The 12,621-nt window shown below is 39.9% G+C and overlaps 1 protein-coding gene across 1 annotated transcript in view; it reads right to left on the bottom strand.

Annotated features, from left to right (window-relative positions):
* chrm5a (cholinergic receptor, muscarinic 5a) overlaps window positions 1–8,705 on the bottom strand; it is a 45,120-nt gene extending 36,415 nt beyond the window's left edge. The window contains exon 1 of the mRNA XM_061968926.2: window positions 8,438–8,705. The gene's annotated coding sequence lies outside the window, so the exon portion shown is untranslated. The remainder of the gene's footprint in view (window positions 1–8,437) is intronic.
* Between the last annotated feature and the right edge of the window lie 3,916 nt (window positions 8,706–12,621).

Raw genomic sequence — 12,621 nt, 5'->3', positions numbered from 1 at the left:
TGTGTATTTTATATCTGCATACGTCTATAACATTTTAAATCAAACCATGTCGGCATGTGGGAATTGTTCTAAAACAAGCTTGTCTTCCTTCATACTTCCTCCAAACAAAATGTGCCCAATTTATGATGTTTTTCCAACATGTGCCATCAGAGGATATTTCCATATAAGGTAAAGTTTTACCCCAAGAGCTTTGCGCGAGTCCGCCATTGTAGTCCGATGTTATAGTCAATAAGCTCCTTCATTTTCTCCGTCCTCTTTTTTGGGGGCAGACTGGCTCGTACATGCACATGCATCCTCTGCTGTTGCCATTTCTAATACAAAGTAGTGTATGTGACGTGCGGTGAGGTTCATGACTGGTGAGGCACTGACTTCATCACAGTCAGATTTACAAACATATGAACCCTAAAGAGTATCTTATTCACCATTTGATTGGCAGCAGTTAACGGGTTATGTTTAAAAGCTCATACCAGCATTCTTCCCTGCTTGGCACTCAGCATCAAGGGTTGGAATTGGGGGTTAAATCACCAAAAATTATTCCCGGGCGTGGCGCCGCTGCTGCCTACTGCTCCCCTCACCTCCCAGGGGGTGATCAAGGGGATGGGTCGAATGCAGAGGACAAATTTCACCACACCTAGTGTGTGTGACAATCATTGGTACTTTAACTTAACTTTAACTTTACACATACAAACTGTAGCACACAAAAAAGCACATTTAATTAAAAAAAACGTTATTATGGTCGTACCTTTACTTATAAATGAAGTCCATGCGCAGCTCCTTTTGAACAAAAGCATAGATAACTTGTTTATAGAAGTCTTCCTTATCTTTCTTCAGTTTTAAAAGTCTCTCTGTCTCGATGGAGATCTTCCTTTAATTATTACCTCCTGCTTCTGTTTTATTTTAGATATGTAATCCTCCATGTTAAACGTCCAGGCGAAAGGAAAAAATAAACGATCGCTGCTAACTGTTGCTGCTTGTTGTCACTTCTTCTGCAGCCGAGTAGTCGCAAGAATTATCTCTGGGATCAGTACCGCCCTCTACCACCGGGAGGCGGGATTACTGTGAGCCTCAGCCAGTGCGTCTTCGCAGCTGTTTTATGATTGCTCAGCACAAGAAATACGTTACACACATACAGTTGTTGACAAAATACACTGTACATTATATACCTCAGCTAACTAAACTATGGAAATGTATAATACAATTCATATAGCAATACGGTCTCACTGCACAGCAGGCCAGCAGTTAGCCGAGTCATTGTGCAATCCATGGTGAGGCTCAACTGAGTGACGTGCCTCAACTGACTGCTGACTCACCGCAAGTCTCTTCTCAGTATTTGAACGGCAAATGTGAAAATTCAGCGGTTTTGAATAAAAATAATCTAAAACTGGTGAAGTTAAATGGAAAATAACTTTATAGTATAATCACTGGATACATATAACAATTAAAAAAAAATTTTTCTTTTTACATTTTTTTTCTTTCCATGATGGCACGTGAGGCCCCGCTTCACCTGCCTCCCCTGACTGCACGTCACTGGTCAGTAGACCTTATATGGAAGCGCTGAAAATGACAACATGGTTGGCAGGGAGAAGATGCTATGAAACATAATCTATGCAATATTTAACCAAAGAACAACCATTACAGGTTATGTAGACCACAAGGAAGTGTTTGAAATGTAGAAAAAAATATCATACTATGACCCCTTTAAAACAAATGAATTTGATGAGTTTTGGTGTCTGCTGGTGTTTTTTTTTAACGGCCTTAGTTTTTCCATACACAGTACCAACTTACCATACCATACCAACTTCATGACGAAAAACGTCTCGCAACGTGCATTCTCTTGAGTCTGTAACATTCCGGCACACCCAGGGTGCATCTTCGGCGTGCTAAAATTGTGAGTTCCATTGTAGATGCACTGCAGGACTGCTTTTAAAATACCCAGAAAAAGTGGAACATGTCTGATGCATGTTTTAAAAATATGGCAAAACGCCACAGGTAGGATGAGCATGATAACATGAATGTGCAGTAAATGTGTCTCCATGGTGACAGCTACGAACACACAAAGACACGCAAAATCCTCATTTAAATAAGGCGGTCTGATTCACTTTTCAACTGTGCACGCAGTCTTAAAAGATATCACGCCACACGCCCACTATTAGTGCGCGCCATTTTATAGTTTGCACTTGCTGTTAGCGAGTGGTATTTGCATCCTAGTGGACAGCTGTTCAATGCAGTTTTCTCTTACATGAATGAGTCACTCCAGTAGACGCTAGTGTGTCTTGCCATACACTGCCACCCATTAGTCAGCTGTTGTAATAGCCCAAAGACCTTCTTTGAAAACAAAATGGCCGAGGGACGTGCAAAATATTTGTCCATTCCTTTAATTCTAGGAGACTCTTGCTGGTCTAAAATACGTGGACATCAACTACAACTAATGGAAATATAACGTAACTTTTCAGAGTATTGATTTTGTGTGTTGAGGAAATTGTGATTATTCATTATCGTCATTGCAGGTTATAGTTTGACTGTCATGCATAATATTGCTGCCATTTTGTTGTTTTTGAAAATGAGAAATGTGTATATTATTAGGTGGTATTGACCTAAAAAATAATATTGACATACTGTATCAAACTGTACATTTTTTAAATGTAAAAATCACTCGGAGTCACAACCTATTTTGAAAAGACAATATCGGATATTCCCATTACAAATACTTCATCTGCAGTAACTTTTTACCTGCAAATTAATAATTTTTTTGTTCTTAGAAAATAGATGATATTACAATGCAGAAATATTTTGTTATTTCTATTTAGTCCATCGATTGTTTAAGTTTGGCCCAATATTTTTGCAATATATTTAACAGTGTTGGAATTAGGGCTGCAACTAACGATTAATTTGATAATCGATTAATCTGTCGATTATTACTTCGATTAATCGATTAATAATCGGATAAAAGAGACAAACTACATTTCTATCCTTTCCAGTATTTTATTGAAAAAAAAACATGTTCTGGACATTAGGGGTGCAGCATACACCAATAATAACACAGAAATGTAACTCATCAGATCAGAACTGAATCAGATATTGTACACGTTTCTGTTGTGAATAATAAAGGATTCATTTTAGGCTGCCTCTGAATAATAGCATGAAATATTCCAGCACCTTCATAACGTTTAGTTATACTAAAGCGTCACTCAAATCTAAATACATTTATATAGCTTTATCGGGCCCGGCTACATTGATCCATTATGAAACCAACCTGAGATATTTCTGTCCGTTACGTTTATTTCCAAATTGGTAGCTGTGCATTTTCTCTCTCAAAACGAAGTCAAATGTGCCGGAGACACATTATCAGCCCCGCGTTGCAACAAAGGCATGAAGTTAACGTTACTCACAAAAAAGCTGAACTCATGAATGCCTGTTGCCACTATGGACTTAAAAAGTTACGTACTGTGAGTTCTTCCCTTCATCCATGGCTCCAACATGTTTCCTTTTCAGGTGCTCCTGAAGCAATGTTGTACTTCCGTGCCATTTTGCAGGAAACGCTCTTCTTTGAAGTCTTTAAAGTGAAGTGTTCCCACACTTTTGACGACTTAGGTCGTACACTTTTCTCCATTGAAGCAATAACCTCAAGATGTTTCTCCGCTGAACTATCCGTACTGTTTTCCTGCGCCATTTTTCGAATGTTTCCGCAAAGGAGACGGCGGCGTCACGTGAGCTGCACATGACACATCATTGGCTAGCTTACCTCCACCTCATGAGACGTAGCCTCAGCGCCGCTCTGGCGCTGTTTTGTACTGTTTTTGTACTTACTTTGATTATTGTTTCTCAGCTGTTTGTAAATGTTACAGTTTATAAATAAAGGTTTATTTTAAAAAAAATAAAAATTAAGCGCATAGCATAGTTCCAACGAATCGATGACTAAATTAATCGCCAACTATTTTTATAATCGATTTTAATCGATTTAATCAATTAGTTATTGCAGCCCTAGTTGGAATATGTCAAAAGTAAGGCTACCAGTTAATGAAAGTTTCCTCTAACAGCGCTATTTTTTTTATCGTGTAATTAGCATGCATCCTGTGTGTTCATACCGTAGCAGTGGACATCTGGCTGATGTTGAGTCACAGGAAGGAAAAGAGAACAGAACTTGACAAAGAAAATGGCAAGTTCAGCTTGGAAGCCCGGCAGGTCTCTCTCTCCACATGACTAAAGTTGTTGCTGTGGGTTGAGTTATCAGCAGAGTTTCCAGCAGCAGCGGTGTTGCCAAGTCCGCATTTTACAGGCGACTTTTTTTCTACAGTCCCTTGCAAAGTTTCAATCACGGGTTGTGTTTTTTGGGGGCTTATTTTTGAATGTGCCTATTTGGGTTTGCTTTTTTGTCCCCACAATATAGAAAAATAAAATAGTGCCGGTACGTCGTTAGCGCGTTAACTTGATGCACGTACTGTACAACTACGCCGGAGCCCAGACTGACAGAGCAAACAAGTGACGAATGTAAGAATTAGTAGGGAAAAGGTAATAAAATATGTATTCCATAACGGCAGAGAGAGAGAGCACTAAAGGACTGGTTTACACCCCCAAATGGAAAATGTGTGTGTGTGTGTGTGTGTGTGTGTGTGTGTGTGTGTGTGTGTGTGTGTGTGTGTGTGTGTGTGTGTGTGTGTGTGTGTGTGTGTGTGTGTGTGTGTGTGTGTGTTGAGCTGTTAAAAATATATATTTACATAAATCAAACAAATTGCCCAGTCCCATGTTGGGTGTACATTTTAAAAAGGAACACCAAATGGGATTTGAAAAATGTCTATTGAAATAAATCATGAGTCAACTATGGACAAAATGTGATTAATCGCAATTAAATATTTAGATCGTTTTAGAGCCCTAGTTAAAATATGCAAAGACATTGTTAAAGGTCATTAAAATATGTGTATTTCTGTAAAAATATTTTTTTGTTCATATTTTCTTTAAAATGCACCGCGAAAAGGACAAGCGGTAGAAAATGGATGGATGGATGAATGCATTCCATCAATTAAGCCTGGAATGTGGGGATTTTCAAACTGTGGTACCCATACCACTTGTGGTTCGGGGACTTAATCTAGTGGTATGCCAAAGAATCACTTAATTAAATATTGTTTGTATTGGGATATTTCCGAAAACAGCCGCTGAAGTTAGGAAACAACAAGAACTGCAGCTTCATTTTGATTTTCTTTTTTCCATTACAGTATTTTTTTTACTTCACATTTAAGTACATTACAGTTTTATTTAATGTAGATTTTGAATGAATCTTTAAAATCTCTATTTTGATATTTATTTTGAGTATAATGTTTATTCATATGCATTTATTTTGTCTTTATTTATCATTATTCAATTACAGGGTTTTATTTTCCTATATTCAAACAGTCTCACTAGTCAAACTTTGTGTCAAAACTACGCTACTGTATTTTAATGTTAGTCATTGTGGTGCTACTTGGAGAGCCAAGAGTTTTCTGAGGTGGCACTTGGAGAAAAAAGTTTGAGAACCACTGAAGAGAACCGCTAATGCATGTTGTCTTCTCTATGTTTTTTAAGATAAAATGTTTTTCATAACTGGTGAGTAATAAAAAAAAAATATTTGCAAAACAATTCAGAAGGTGTTACATTTTTGGATTCTCTGCATTTGTCTTTTAATGTTTTCGTTTGCCTAAAGGGGGCCTGGGCAAATTAAGGCCCGGGGGCCACATGCGGCCCTTAAGGTTTTTCAATCTGGCCCGCCGGACATTCCCAGATATTTTTTTTAGATCTTTAACCCTTGTGTGGTGTTCGGGTCTGTGGGACCCGTTTTAATTTTTTATTAAAAGAAAAATGAAAAATTAATTAATTTTTCAAACTGAGACTCACTGACTTTGGCTCATTTTCTGTGAAGAACATATATCAGAATACATATTTAATGACCACACACCATACACCCCCCCTACACATTTAGATTACATATAAGATGTCCGGGGCTAATAGAAGTGTGGATTTTGATGTTCTGTGTACCACACACACACACACACACACACACACACACAGCAGGCCTAGACAGGAGGAGGACAGAGTGTAGGTACACAGAACATCAGAGGGTGAAATGTCCGAGAAAATGAGAGCAGACAGTGTTGACAAACAATGTTGCGACCTTGTGTGGGAACCACAGGTGCAGAAACACAAAAGAAGAATCCCTGTGGGATGCAGAAACTGGCAGAGAAATCTTCCGTGCAACGTTCATATTGTTGTTACCCAGCTAGCGTTTGTGGGTCTCATGGACTCGTTGCATTTTGTGGCTTTTAATGCCTCACAATCAAACACTTTTATGTTGAAATACTGAACAGATGTTTACCTAATCCCAATAAACATCTGTTCAGTATTTTAACATAAAAGTGTTTGATTGTGAGGCATCCATCAGACCCACAAACGCTGGCTGAGTAACAACAATATGATCATTACACAAGGGTTAAGATGGAAGTTGTAGCTGCCATTGTGATGTGCAGTGATGTTTTCAAATGACCGTAAGTTTTGAACTATACAAAGTATTTAAATGGTTGGAATCTGTGCTTTTGCATGATATACTAGTTACTATGGTCATCTAAGTCACAGCAGCTCAGACGAGGCACCAAGCAGTGTGGGTGGGTATTGTTTTTGTTTTGTTTTTGTTTTTTGTTTTTTTTTATTAAATCAACATAAAAAACACAAGATACACTTACAATTAGTGCACCAACCCAAAAAACCTCCCTCGCCCACTCATTCATACACAAAAGGGTTGTTTCTTTCTGTTATTAATATTCTGGTTCCTACATTATATATCAATATATATCAATACAGTCTGCAAGGGATACAGTCCGTAAGCACACATGATTGGGCGTGCTGCTGGTCCACTAATAGTACTAACCTTTAACAGTTAATTTTACTCATTTTCATTCATTACTAGTTTCTATGTAACTGTTTTTATATTGTTTTACTTTCTTTTTTATTCAAGAAAATGTTTTTAATTTATTTATCTTATTGTATTTTTTTTTTTTTTAAAGGACCTTATCTTCACCATACCTGGTTGTCCAAATTAGGCATAATAATGTGTTAATTCCACGACTGCATATATCAATATCGGTTGATATCGGTATCGGTAATTAAAGTGTTGGACAATATCGGAATATCGGATATCGCCAAAAAGCTATTATCGGACATCCCTATTGTAAATCCCACATTCTTTATTTTCATGTACATTCTGGGTGTCTCATTCAGTAAAAAAATTATAATTCCATTCCGTTTTTTAAGGCGGTCTGTCATAACGTTTTCAGCATTCAATCAGACATTATTGTGAGGTTTTGTATTAGTGTTCCTAAAAATAGATATGACGGCCCCCAGGCACATTTTTTTCTCTAAATTTGGCCCCGTAGTCAAAATAATTGCCCAGGCCTGGCCTAAAGAGAGGACCTGAGTCAGTTCTGTTTCAAAACCAATATTTCAGTTATGAATTCTAATTTAAGGTTTTTACTCTTAGCATTTAATGCAAGTACAATCTCTTGTGTTTAAAAACAATGTAAAGTCTTTAATGTACAGTTTTAGCAAGCGCCCCAGGGAATAGTTGAGTTCCAATGTCGGTCTATACCTTAATGTGCCTGATCATTGCAATAACAATCTGCTGTGAGTCACTTTCTACGTGTGTGTCTGTGTGTGCACACGCGTGCCTCTGGCTTTTGTGTTTCTGCCTCACAACATGCATATACTGTATGAACAACCTTCTTCCTTGCAGGCTCATATTACATAGGCATAATTCCAGGACATCTTCTGAAAATGTTATTTCGCTGATGGCGCAAACAGCCACTGCAGGTAGACTTCTTACTGAAACGCTCAAAAATGGCATTTGCAATTCTTTAATGTTTGGATTAGAAACAGCTTTTATTTGGTGCAAAATGATCCGCGAGGGCTGAAGGGACTTTCTTAAATCAGGCGCTATTGCTTAATCCTTGTGTGTTTTGTCATTTTCAATTAGTTGGGGGCTTTGAAGCAAATTTAATTAACATTAACTACGAAGAGTAATCTTTTTCTGCATGCATTTAAAACACATGCATGTAATGTATTTCTCCACGTTTTGCTATGTATGCACTTTTAATCAAGTGTTCCAGTGGAGCAGGTGAACACACGCACACACACACACTCACACACACACACACACACACACACACACACACACACACACACACACACCCTCACGTTTCCGTCAGCATTCAATGAGGTAAAAGTGCACATTAAAAATACATACTGAGACCTCTCAGACATGCACTTGTGCTGCTATTTCCTGTGAAATCTGCTATTTCCTGTGAAATCCAGGTCAAAGCCTTTGAGCAGTCATCATCAAGTTTATTATTAATCACCTTCGAGTTCGCCCGAGACTATGACACACAAAGAAGATTACAAGAAAAAAAAGCATACTCACAGTGAGGGCACCCTAAGAAAGTTGAGCGTTAATCCCTTTGTTTTGCCTGGGAGGTCCTCTGGGGGTCAAGTGTGGCTCCAAGCATCAGCACAGAGTCAGAGATGAGAAGAAGAATGCGACTGAAGGCAGGAGGGCGGCGGACCATGACTGGATGCAGCAGAACAATCCGTAAGTTGTTCAATGTGGACTCAAAGGAGAACTTTCCCTGGCGTTGTCTGGCTGTAGCATCTTCTTCTTCTTCTGTTGCTGCTGCTGCCGCTGCAGATGTGATTGCGTGTGGCTGAAGGACACAAAAGAGAGCTGACGCTAGCTCGTTGCCAGGAGAAAGAATTCCCACAGGGGCGAATGGTTCATCATGTTTCGGGACAGTGAGCATGCAGCTCCAAAGCACACAGTGCATGTGAGAATAGAAGGAAGGATGGAGGGAGGGAGGGAGGCAGAAGGGCAGGGTATCGTGCGTGAGTGGGAGGTGAAGCTGGTCAGACAAGTTAAGCCAAATTCTGCTTCTGTGAACTAAAATTGATGGAAGAAAAGAAGTGATATTACTGAAGCATCGTAACGATCGACTGTGTCAAAGATATTATTTGACGTAGCGGTCATGGTTGTCTTTCACTTTTGACTATCACGTGGATTAGATTTTACATTTTTCTGACGTGACCCTTTTTCCATTTTCCCGGACTTGGGACCACCAATGGAGAGCTTCAAGGTTTGGGTGTTAAGGCACTGACCAAGAACCAAACTGCCATCTGCACGAAAGGCTGCAGCACGTATCGTCTCACTGCCAGTGCATATAGTTGGAGGTAAAACAGGGTTTTTTTTTGTATTCCCATTATCATTTAAAATGGGCAGCACAGTGACACGCCAAGGATCGGACCGCCGAGTGCCCTGCCTTCGGCTGCCGCCCAGCTCACACTGCACCCGACCTCTATGGCCCCTGCTATGGGTGGTGAGCCCATTGGAGGAGTTCAAGTACCTCGGAGTCTTGTTCACGAGTGAGGGAAGAGTGGATCGGGAGATCGACAGGCGGATCGGTGCGGCGTCTTCAGTGATGCGGACGCTGTATCGATCCGTTGTGGTGAAGAAGGAGCTGAGGCGGAAGGCAAAGCTCTCAATTTACCGGTCGATCTACGTTCCCATCCTCACCTATGGTCATGAGCTTTGGGTTATGACCGGAAGGACAAGATCACGGGTACAAGCGGCCGAAATGAGTTTCCTCCGCCGGGTGGCGGGGCTCTCCCTTAGAGATAGGGTGAGAAGCTCTGTCATCCGGGGGGAGCTCAAAGTAAAGCCGCTGCTCCTCCACATGGAGAGGAGCCAGATGAGGTGGTTCGGGCATCTGTTCAGAATGCCACCCGAATGCCTCCCTAGGGAGGTGTTTAGGGCACGTCCGACCGGTAGGAGGCCACGGGGAAGACCCAGGACACGTTGGGAAGACTATCTCTCCTGGCTGGCTTGGGAACGCCTCGGGATCCCCCGGGAGGAGCTGGACGAAGTGGCTGGGGAGAGGGAAGTCTGGGCTTCCCTGCTTAGGCTGCTGCCCCCGCGACCCGACCTTGGATAAGCGGAAGAAGATGGATGGATGGATGGCTGGAGAACAGTGGTTAGCACTTGTGCCTCAAGGCAAGAAAGTCGTGGGTTCAATTCCCTTGTTCTCCCTGTGACTGTGTGGCTTCCCTCCGGGTACTCCGGCTTCCTCCCGCCTCCAAAGACATGCACCTGGGGATAGGTTGATTGACAACACTAAATGGTCCCTTGTGTGTGAATGTGAGTGTGAATGTTGTCTGCCTGTGTTGGCCCTGTGATGAGGTGGTGACTTATCCCGGGTGTACCTACTTTACCTTCCGCCTGAGCGCAACTGGGATAGGTTACAGCACCCCCACGCCTCCAAAAGGGACAAGCGGTAGAAAATGGATGGATGAATGGTATTTTAAACTCATCGTGCTGCAATAAGGTTATAGTTATGGTTTGAGTTTGTTTCGAACAAGTAATAACAACATGACACATCATAATTTCCAGTTTCTCTTTTCAACATGTTCAAAAAGGAGTAAGAAGAAGCAGAGCTTATTTAGTCCATGACAACACTTTTGTTCACTTCCTGTTCTGCACGTATTCACAATATACTCCATTAATAATAAGATAAAAAAAATAAATTAACAAACAATAAATAGTGCAGTAAGTTGTATTTCATATGGTGAGATCAATAAGATTTTTCAAAAAGTTCAGAATGTTTATCGTGGTTCGTCTTCTTTGTACTTTGTAAACACTTTGAGTTTGAACAGTTTCTTGAATTGGATCATATTAGTACATTGTTTGACTTATTTGCTTAATTTAATTCCACTTACTGATATACTAAAGGTTTTAAGTGTTAAATGCACACAAATGTTTTAAATTACATTTTCCATTACATTGTTGTATGTTCTTGGGTAGCAGGTTATAGTTTGCTTTGTACATAATTTGAACTTTTTGCAATTTCACTATATCATGGCATTTCAATATTTGTGATTCAATTAATAAAGGGTTTGTATGTTCTCTATATCCAACATTATGTAATATTGTAACCTTTTTTGTAACACGGTTAGTGACTGAAGCATACTTTTGTAGTTATTTCCCCATATTTCTGCACAATAACTCAGATATGGTAACACTAGCGAGCAGTAAAGAATTTGAAGGGATTTTTGGTTCAATACATCCATCTATCCATTTTCTACCACTTGTCCCTCTCGGGGTTGTGGGGGTAGACAGACAACAATCACACTCATATTCAAACAATCAACCTGTCCCCAGGTACATACATATTTAGCTTTATTCATTATTGATGTATTTCTTGCCAACTTATGTTGTATATTTTTATATGAGATTTCCAGTTCATTTTATCATAGATTATTACACCTACGGATTTTATTTCATTTACTCTTTCAATGTCTACTCCGTCTATTTGTATTTGAGTTTGACTTTCTCTTCTACTGTTACCAAATAGCATTATTCTAGTTTTACTGAGATTCAAAGATAGTCTGTTTTTGTCAAACCATCTTTTCAATTTGTTAATTTCTTCTGTTATTATTTGTATTAGCTTCTGTGTGTTCTCTCTTGATCCAAACACTGTTGTATCGTCCGCAAATGTTACTCGTGTAACTTTAAGTCTTTTGTAACATTACCAATATAATTTTTATAAAGACTGAACAATTTTGGTTCCAGTATTGATCCCTGTGGTACGCCACAGGGTATATTTAGCACTGTAGATGTGTGTTCCCATTGCTTCACGTATTGCTTCCTGTTGGTTAAGTAGCTTCCTTTGCAGTTCAAGACCAACCATCCGATGCCATACTGTTCTAATTTTTGGATTCAAATATTGTGATTGATTGTGTGAACGCTTTTGTTACATCCATAAACACTGGAATTCATAGCTACAATACATACACATCACCTTGGTTTTATATGAAGTCCCAACAGGGTGTATTTTGTCTCCTGAGTCTCCTCACTCATCTTTGCACTGGTGTATGCATTGACCCGGGGCCTCATGTAATAACGGTTGAATGACTTTCCTACTAAAAATAGACGTAAGTTTAAATCCAGAAAACGGTGTACACAGGTAAAAGTTCAGATGCATTAAAGTGTTCGCACGCACAAATCCAAGCACATTTCTTTGTTACATCGCAATCAATCTACGTGGAATCAGCCGCAGACGTGTACGTGGCTTGGCACGCCCAAACCACGCCCCCCTATAAATACGCAAATCATATGGGAGTTAGTTTTCATATGTCTCTGATGGGCACATCAATCAGTCTGAGAAGTAAAAGTTTGCACTTTTTTTGTGAACTGTTACCCAGCATCACTTCTGTGTCACTGAAGTATCCACAGCCTGTAGAAATGTGTGTACGGCAGCTCTGGAGTTGCCGTGAGGCAGCACACGTCTCCACGTCAACGTTAGTCTTGATACAGCTCGACTTTGCCAAGACTTTGCTCCATTGGAAGCAGACTATTGGTAGCATTTATTAACTAGTAAGAATGCATAAAAAAAGAAAAACATGTGTGCTTATCTTATATAAGGATTGTGAATGACAATCAAAATCCCCCCCCAAAAAGTGCAGTTCCCCTTTAACTGAAACGAGGTAACAGAGTCTACTGTATAATTACACCGCATACAAGGTAAGTCCTACTCATATATTAAATCCCAAACTACGGCC

The sequence above is a fragment of the Nerophis lumbriciformis genome, linkage group LG08 (assembly GCF_033978685.3).
Source record: "Nerophis lumbriciformis linkage group LG08, RoL_Nlum_v2.1, whole genome shotgun sequence".
Taxonomy (NCBI): Eukaryota; Metazoa; Chordata; class Actinopteri; order Syngnathiformes; family Syngnathidae; genus Nerophis; species Nerophis lumbriciformis.
This window is presented reverse-complemented; position numbering and strand designations above follow the sequence as displayed.